The 8,277-nt window shown below is 45.4% G+C and overlaps 1 long non-coding RNA gene across 1 annotated transcript in view; it reads right to left on the reverse strand.

Moving 5' to 3' along the window:
• The window catches only part of LOC120505857, a 48,712-nt gene extending 41,511 nt beyond the window's left edge, over positions 1 to 7,201 (reverse strand). The window contains exon 1 of the long non-coding RNA XR_005628361.1: positions 6,815 to 7,201. This is a non-coding gene — a long non-coding RNA (uncharacterized LOC120505857). The remainder of the gene's footprint in view (positions 1 to 6,814) is intronic.
• Between the last annotated feature and the right edge of the window lie 1,076 nt (positions 7,202 to 8,277).

The raw sequence follows: 8,277 nt of genomic DNA on the forward strand, positions 1-8,277 counted from the left end.
CATCTTCCATTAAACTTCTTATCTTTCCTTCCATTTTCATCTGCCTCTTTCCTATTTCCAGCAGGCTCTCCCTCTAGAATCATGACTCTTATGCATTAGAAAAGGACAGTTCTGCTATTACTTGTAAATTTGTTGTCATATGACAGAACCTGTCATTATTTTCCTTCTTGCTTTCAAATGAAATATCTCCCAGTCTGTATGTTGAAATTGTGAATTATTTGCCACTAAAACTGTAGTACCTAGATGTAGTATACAGCTTTTTATCTGTAGACCTCAGATTTAAAAGCTTCTTTAAAGCCTGGAATGAGATTTTATTCTTTTTAAACTCTCAGAGCTCAGGTAATAGTGGCTGAGGCAAGACTAAACAGGATTTATTCCTCCTCACTGTTAGGCCATTTGACAGATTGATACAGCTCTTCTAGCCTCTGAGTGCCACTGGCTCAGCCCAGCATTTATGCAGTGCTTTGTGCAGACTCCTTCTCCCAGTGCAAAACTTGCCCTATTCCAACAGGAGGTGGCTTATGGCTTCCTTCCACAGCTCCTGCAGGAGAATCCCTGGGTGAGATATGAGGTTTTTAGTGCCATTTCCCAGTCAGGTCTTCATTTCTAATGTGAAGAGAATGGAAGACTGGTGAGAATTTCAATCACTGTAATTTTGGGCTTCTTTTTTTATGTGGAGATATGATATGGCATGGGAACTCCCCTTAAGAGAGACCTTCTGAGCTGGCTTAGCCTCTTGACATCTGTTAGGCATTGCTAACTAGGGACCCTGCCTTGGGAACTGGGAGTTTTATATTTTGAAAAAGACAAATGTACAGATAAACAAATTGTTGCTAAACACTTATTTCAGATCTTGGATTATTTTTTACTTTTATAACCTTGCTATGTGTAGAATTGGGAGATCCTTCAAGCATTATTTTATCTCTTAGATTCAGTGAAATATAGGACAGTTTTAACTGTCCCTATCTTAGAATGGAAAAGCCATTGGTGAAATTCTGAGTCAAGGACAGGATTATGGCCCTTGTTTAGACTCCCATTCCAAACTTTGGCCAACCATCCATCTTCCACCTTGATACAGATTTAACATCAGCAGTGTGATTTAAATTGAAATGTCTATAGCAGCAGTAACCAGAAACCTGTTCTCAGACAGTAGGATGAAAACAGAGCAATTCTATTATTTAATGTGTTAATTAATCCTGTTTATTTAAGCATATTCAGGAAATTATAGTAAGTTGCTTAACTGCTCTTTTAATTTATTTACAGGTCTACTTTGCCTGTAGTGCTGAGCTATTGTGATAGTTTGATTTTTATGATTTGCATCAAGTGTGAAGCTTTCAAAGCCATGTGTCAAAGGTAAGTTATTTCAATAATACTGATATTTGTATATGTCCCTAAAATATTGTATGCTTATGGGAGAAGTTTTCATCACTTTATTGAAGACTCAGCTCTGTTCAGAAGTCACAATCCTGAGTAAATGATGTTATGAAGCAGTAGGAACTCCTGCAGGGAGCTCTGAGAGATATTTTCTCCCAGTGCTTGTCAATGTAGTGAGGAAGTGTGCGTACTGCACCAGCTTTTAAAATAGTGCAACCTGATCCTTTCTTTACAGCTCAGAGGATGGGGGTGGGGAGTGGAGGTGAAAGAATAGGACTCCATATCCTCCTCCTCATTTTGGATCTGGTTTTCTTTATTGAGTGAAGAGAACATTAATTGTGCATGACTATTATGAGAAAGGACCCTTTGCTCTCACCCTTCACATGTCTTGTGACATAGGCCAGGTTTAATCTAGTCCGTGTTAGGAGAAACTAAAAACACTTTGCAGTGTCATAATGAGATTCCCCCTCATTTTCATTTTCCCTCAATGGTATGTAAATCACTGCTTGTGAGGGATAAAAATCTGTAGGAGTTATGAAACCAAAGTGATTGCACCAATGTGTAGCTCCTTGTTAGCCTGCAGTGTTTATCGCTCTCTTTAGTGTAATAAAACTAAGATGAAATACACTTCAAAACAAAAGAGGCCATCTAATTTTTCTCTATCTAACTAATAAAAGTAAAATTGACAAACTCATTTAAATTACTAACCAAATCTTTAAAAACAAGGATGGACAATGTATAAGTCAAGAAATTGTTTTGTTGAGTGTTTCACTTGTGTCTAGGGTTTTAAAAGTTATCCAGATATAGGAGTTTATAGATTTAACTTAGAAAGATTACAAAAATTAATATTTAGCCAGTAGTTGTGACAGACAATCAGTACAGTGTCATACAGTGGAATCTTTGTGAATTTCATTGTTTTATCAAAAAGGATGTTCATGCAAATAACACATTCAGACAGAAACGAGCATAACTAAGAGTCCTTAAGAAGTACAGTGGCCTTGATAATCTGTTTTTCTAGCTCGTGTTGACTAGTTTTCAGCATATTATTTTTTACTTTGTGGAGTCTAAAGGCATATTTCTCATCTGGTGAACTACTACTGAATTCCTAGTTTCCATTCATCAAAATATTCATTTGTACCTGTAATCCATGCTAAGAGCACTTTTTGGAGTCTGTGCTAGGTGTTATCTTGTGTACACATTATGTACACATTTTGAAGTGATGTCCTGTCTAGCTAATATCATCTATTAATATGTTGTATTCACAACACTAACTGTACAGATAAAAAATATTATTGAAAACTACAGCAGTACTTTAAAATATTCACAAATATAAAATATTAGTATTACTTTTTGTGAAGCATTAATGCCAAATTTGAAAACTGTTCTATTAGACATCCATCAATATAGTTAGAGGGTATGACCCAGAATCTAAAAGTAGGTTCAAGAGAAGGAGCTGAGCAATACTAGATATTACATATGAAACGTGCATAATCCAGGAATGCTGTCAGCCTTCGGTTAGAAGTATCATGCCATCACTGGTCAACTGCTGGAAGGAAGCAAGAGTCTTCCTTTCTTAACCACTTTCCACAAAACACCAGTTACTATAAAAGGATAGCTGGATCTATTCTTTCTTCCTGCACCTCAGGCTCCATTTTTTAAAACTTCTTTTTCTCCCCCTGTATCTTATCCATTGTAAATAACCACTGCACTTTCCTGATGTTAGTAGTGCTGTCATATGGCTGCAACAACATAAAATGGACATTTTGGATAACACAAGAGCTGGGTAGAGGCTTCTAAAAAGCAGTAACTGGACTTGCAGTCTTGTTAGTTATGCATGGCTGCTGCTTGTTAAAGTGCTACTGTGCAAAAGCTGAAACACTGGAACTGCCTGCTTGCAGAACCAGGAAGACTGTGCTGTCTGAATCAGTCAAATTTCCAAATGTAAGTTAGTAACACCCTTTACAAATGAAAAAATGGAAATGTGTCTAGAGTTTTAAATGAAAACTGTAGAAATCCATAGCATAGGCCTTTATGGTGATCAGGCAAAACTACTTGTTATCATTAGGAATTATAGGGTGTTAAAGACAAACAGACAAAAAAACCCTGGGATCCTATGTACAGAATAAGACTATGAAAAAAATAAAATTTAAAAGTATCAGACATCAAATGGTACAGACAGACTGGTCACATATACAGTAATACAGTAATAATATAATCAGCAGTAACTGACTGATAATCTTTTTCAAGTGTGAATAAAGGAAAGGAAGGGTCATTTAGCTAATAATGTGCTAAATAACTCATTTATGTACTTCAAGTATCAAAAGAAAAGTAGAGTTAGATAAATTAATAACAAACAAGCCTTATTTTTATAAACACAAAAATTATCTTGATCTTGCAGACTTAAAAAGCCTTCATACTATAACATAAAACTGAATAAAAACTACATACTGTACATATTAAAATACAGGTTTCAACCCCAGTGGCTTAATACAAACTCACTCTTCTTTGAACACTAGTTACCCAACTCTAATATCCAATGGGTATTGAAAGTTAAACCAGAAAGGACTGACAGTGTGAGGAGGTGTGTATGTGTGTGTGCATTAACACATGCACACATATATCTTGTTCCCTAATTGATAACTCTAAGATATACATATCTTAAAAGAGAAAGTAGGTTGATATCTAATACCTTTGTGTGTGGGACATTTAATTGACATTTGTTTATTATCTCTGGGAGTGTAACAGATCTGTGGAACAACTAATACCAATGCAAGGCCAGAATTTAAGGGGAAAGTGGGTTTGAGGTACACAGAAACTTAGCTCATGGTGACGGGCATTGACTCCAGTTTCTGTGCCTCAGTCATGAAGCCATGTCCCTACCCAAGCTGCTTTTCCTATCCACCTCATACATCTAGCCACCTTTTGTTTTCAGAGAACAGACAGTGTTTGGGCTTGCTTTGTGCTGTTGCCACTTTAATTCTCTCAGTGACAAGCTGCAGAGCCACAGAAGCAGCCTGGCAGCAGCATCGAGCTCCAAGTGCACAGAAGTAGGGAGCCCTGGAGGAGCCAGCCACAGCCCTCGGTCACTGGCCAGCCCATTGCTTGTAGAAGTTAGCATGCTTAAGTTGACATTGATCCCTCAAGGGACTAGCTACCAGCTAAACAAAACTGGAGCACAGGGCTAGCCAAGCATAGATTCTCCGTGACCCTGTGTCAGGACCTGTCATCCTCTTGTAAAAGCCAGCTATGTTACCTCCTTGCCCTCTGAGACTCCCGGGGAATCCCCAAGTAAATGAAGAGGGGAGTTATTTACATCTCCTTCATGTCTACAGCCCAATCCTTTTTTTTCTCTCTTAAAAACAAAACAAACCAAAACCAACCAAAAGCCCAAGAGATAATGGTGTACTTTAAAAAGGCATATTTGTTCCCTTATGAAGGCTTACTACAACACAGCAAGAATAATTTGCTCTATTAATTATAAATAATGGAAAATGTGGAAGTATCTCTCAGGTTAAAGAAGTGAGCATACTGTCATTGACGCTAGCACCACTGTTGTATATAGCTGGGAAAGGGAGACACATTGGAATATTACTGGTAGTTTAAAATATTTAGAAGCCAGGAGTTCTACTAAGTCCATTAAATATGCTGAGGGTAGAAATGCTCATTTGCTTTTGCAGAGGAAATAGAGCAAAGATACACCACAGCAGAGAAAGCTAGCAGGACAAAGGAGATACTATTGACTCATTCCAGACTGCCGACTTAGCAGCTCAACTTTGTTTCCTTTTAACTTTTGTAACAGTAGGAGCTCAAAGCTTCTCAGTCTATTTTCTGCACAAATAGAAACACCCAGACTTCAAAAAGTAATATGCTTTGAAGAACCCCAAACCATTAACACATTAAAAACTGTGTGTACTATTAAACAGGGCTTCGTGGTTACTTGAATTTTGCAGCAAGTAGATGTTGGTGTTTTGGTAGTAATTTTTACACTGCTGCATTCTGGCAGACAATTTTTGACAAATATAAATTTGTAAAGCACTTTTTGTTAATTTTAGTGTGATACAGTTTTATTGACTTTGCAGTGGGTAAGTACTGCTTCAATATTTTCACAGCCTGAGTAAACCCCAGAGACACTTTTTCCCAACTCAGTAGCATATTGCAACAAGTTTCTAACCCTATAACATTACACTTGTAACGCTGGGGAAAGAATAAGATGTGTGATATTTAGATTTTGTCCTCGGTACTGAAGTCTATATCCCTTTAAAAAAAAATAAATAATGTCCACTCTGGACAATGAAGTGTCCAGGGCCATCGATATGACAGCTGACGGCGTCCCTTTCCCAAAGTCCCAGCAGGACCGTGCTCCCCGAGAAGAGGCCGCTCCCCGCTGCCTGCCGGCGGGAGCGGTGTAACTCCACAGGCACCCCACGCTTGCGAGCACGCCTGGCCTCCCTCACGAGCTCTCCCTTCTGCCGCGTGCGCCCAGCACGTCACAGAACGTCACACACCCAAACCCAAACCCAAACCCATCGGCGTCGCGTGAGCCGCGCCGCGGCCGGAGCGTGTGGGTCGGGCTGGATTTGGATGCGGCCCGGCGGGGCCCCCCCACCCCGCAGCCCCCGGTGCCGGTGCCGGTGCCGGTGCCGGTGGCGCGCCTCCCCGCCCCCAGCTCGCCCCCGCCGCCCCCAGGGTGGCACCGCGCCGGCCGGGGGGCGTGAGGCGCGCCCCCGGTTGTTTCCCTGCGCGCATGGTAGCGGCACGAAAGGTAGCATCACTGGAGCAGGGGATGATGTAATTCTCCCTCCGGCCAGTGACTGCCTGCGCTTGCACCGATCCGACTCGCAAACCGGAGGGGGGTGGTTGTTTTACGCGTGATCGTATCAGCATCTCCTGACGGCGCACCCCCCCAGCGCCGCTATAAACCCCGCTCCGCTCATCCCTCCCCTCCCCGGGGCACGGAAGAGGGATGGGGCTGGGGGAGGAGGGGAGCCCCGCGCCGTGTGTGCAGGGTAAACACGCCAGTGAGCGCCGCGCCGAGCGGTAAACAAGTCTGAGGTGCCCTCCGCCGCACGGCAACTTGCTGCGGGCGGGGTGTCCCCCCCGCACACACACACGCACGCACGCACACTCACTTCCCCCTAACAAAAGCCCGTTTAATATCAGCGTCAGCTTTTGTTCGGCGGGCGACCGCCGCCGTCCCCTCTCCCGATCACCTTATTTCACCGGTTGGCCCCCCCGGCCAAATCCACGGGTCCCCCACGCCCCGTCCCCCCTGCGCGCATCCCCGCTCGCTCCGCGGCGCTGTCCCCACACCGCTTCCAAAGGTCCCCCCGCTTCCCCGGAGCTCCCGGTCCCCGCTGCCCGCTCTCTGGGGCAGCAGGCAGGTAGGCGAGCAGGCGGCCTCCCCCAGTTCCCGAAAAGGCAGTAGCTAAATGGCACTTACTGTCAGAAGAGAGGGCGAGGGGGGAAGCTCTTCTCTCGGTGCAAAAAGCAAAATAGCCACTCGCAGGACGTTGCCAGCATAGGAGGCAGCAAGAGAAAATAAAATAGATCTTCCAGTAGGGAGGCAGGGGAGGGGGGGGGAAGGAGAGAGAGGGAGGAAGGGAGGAGGAGGATTCGCCTTTTAACCAGAGAAAAATAAAATCAAAAAATAACCGCGTGTGTGTCCCCCCCCGGTTGCCTTTTTTGTGCAGTTTCAGCAAAGCTGCGAGGAAGTTGGTCCTTTTGTTCCACTATTTATAGATTGCGTCAACATTGCGAAAAGGAGAAGGCGGAGCGGTGGCACTTACTCCTCGCCGAGGGGTGGTGGGGGAAGATATCGGGGTGGAGGNNCGGGCGGCGAGGCGAGGCGCGCCGAGCCGAGCCGAGCCGAGCGGCGGGGCCACGGGGAGGGGGGCACCCGGCGCTCGGCTGGGCGCCGATCGGCTCGGCGGTGCCCTCCGTCTCCCGGCAGAACCTGTTGCGACCCCCTCGGCTGGGAGCTCCGAGGGCAGGTGCACGCACCACCCGGCTCCGTTTTCTGTACGAGGTAGCGCCGAATCTGGGGAGCCGAGGGGAAAACATTTTAAAACCTGGGGGTCTGAAACTTAAGTTTTTTTCTCCGCCACCGAAGAAGAAGCGGGGGGAGGGGGCACAGAACGAAGTGGGGTGGGGAGAGAGAAGGGGAACCGCCGCTTTTCTGGCCGAAGGCCAATGTTTCTAAACTGGATGTAAACAAAGAAAACTGCAAACACCAGAGGAGGGCCTTCCACCGCCGCCAAGGCTGGGGGGACGTGTTCCCAAAGGGGTGCCGAGCTTTGCCCACGCCTCGTTTCCCTCCGGGTCCTGAACGCCCACGGTCACCCCGGCCACCGCCCTCGGGAGCCGCGGGACGGGGGGGAACTTTCTGCCGGCGGGGACGGCGCAGGGTAGCAAGCCTGGAAAAAAACCAAAACAAGTGTGCTTCTTTTTGTTGTTGTTTTGTTTGTTTCCTTTCAACTTGTTTTTTGGGATGTTTCTTTTTGTTGTTGTTGTTGCTGCTGTGTTTGTTTGTTGGTTTGGTGGGGGTTTTTGTATTGTTTTTTTTTTTGGTTTTTTTTTCCTTGAGATCGAGAGCTCGTCCCTCCCGCCCCGGGAGGCAGAGCCGCTGTGCCCCGGGCGGAGACCGGGCTTGTCCGAGCCTGCCGAGCGCTCCCGGCTCCAGCCTCGGGGCTCCGTGGAGCTGCTGGTGCTGTTACTTGTAACATGCTCGGGAAAACATCCACGGGGCTCCTGCTCGGTTGAGCAAATCTTTCTGTACTTAGACGGGAAAATCCTTGCTTGCTGTCACACAGGCCGGTGGGTTGTCACTGCGGGGTTAGAGGGGAGCTGGAGGGAAGGAGGAAGGCTGAAGACGTGCGTGACCGTGACATCGGCTGTGTGATCGCC

The sequence above is a fragment of the Passer montanus genome, unplaced genomic scaffold (assembly GCF_014805655.1).
Source record: "Passer montanus isolate IOZ18808 unplaced genomic scaffold, ASM1480565v1 scaffold36, whole genome shotgun sequence".
Lineage (NCBI taxonomy): Eukaryota > Metazoa > Chordata > Aves > Passeriformes > Passeridae > Passer > Passer montanus.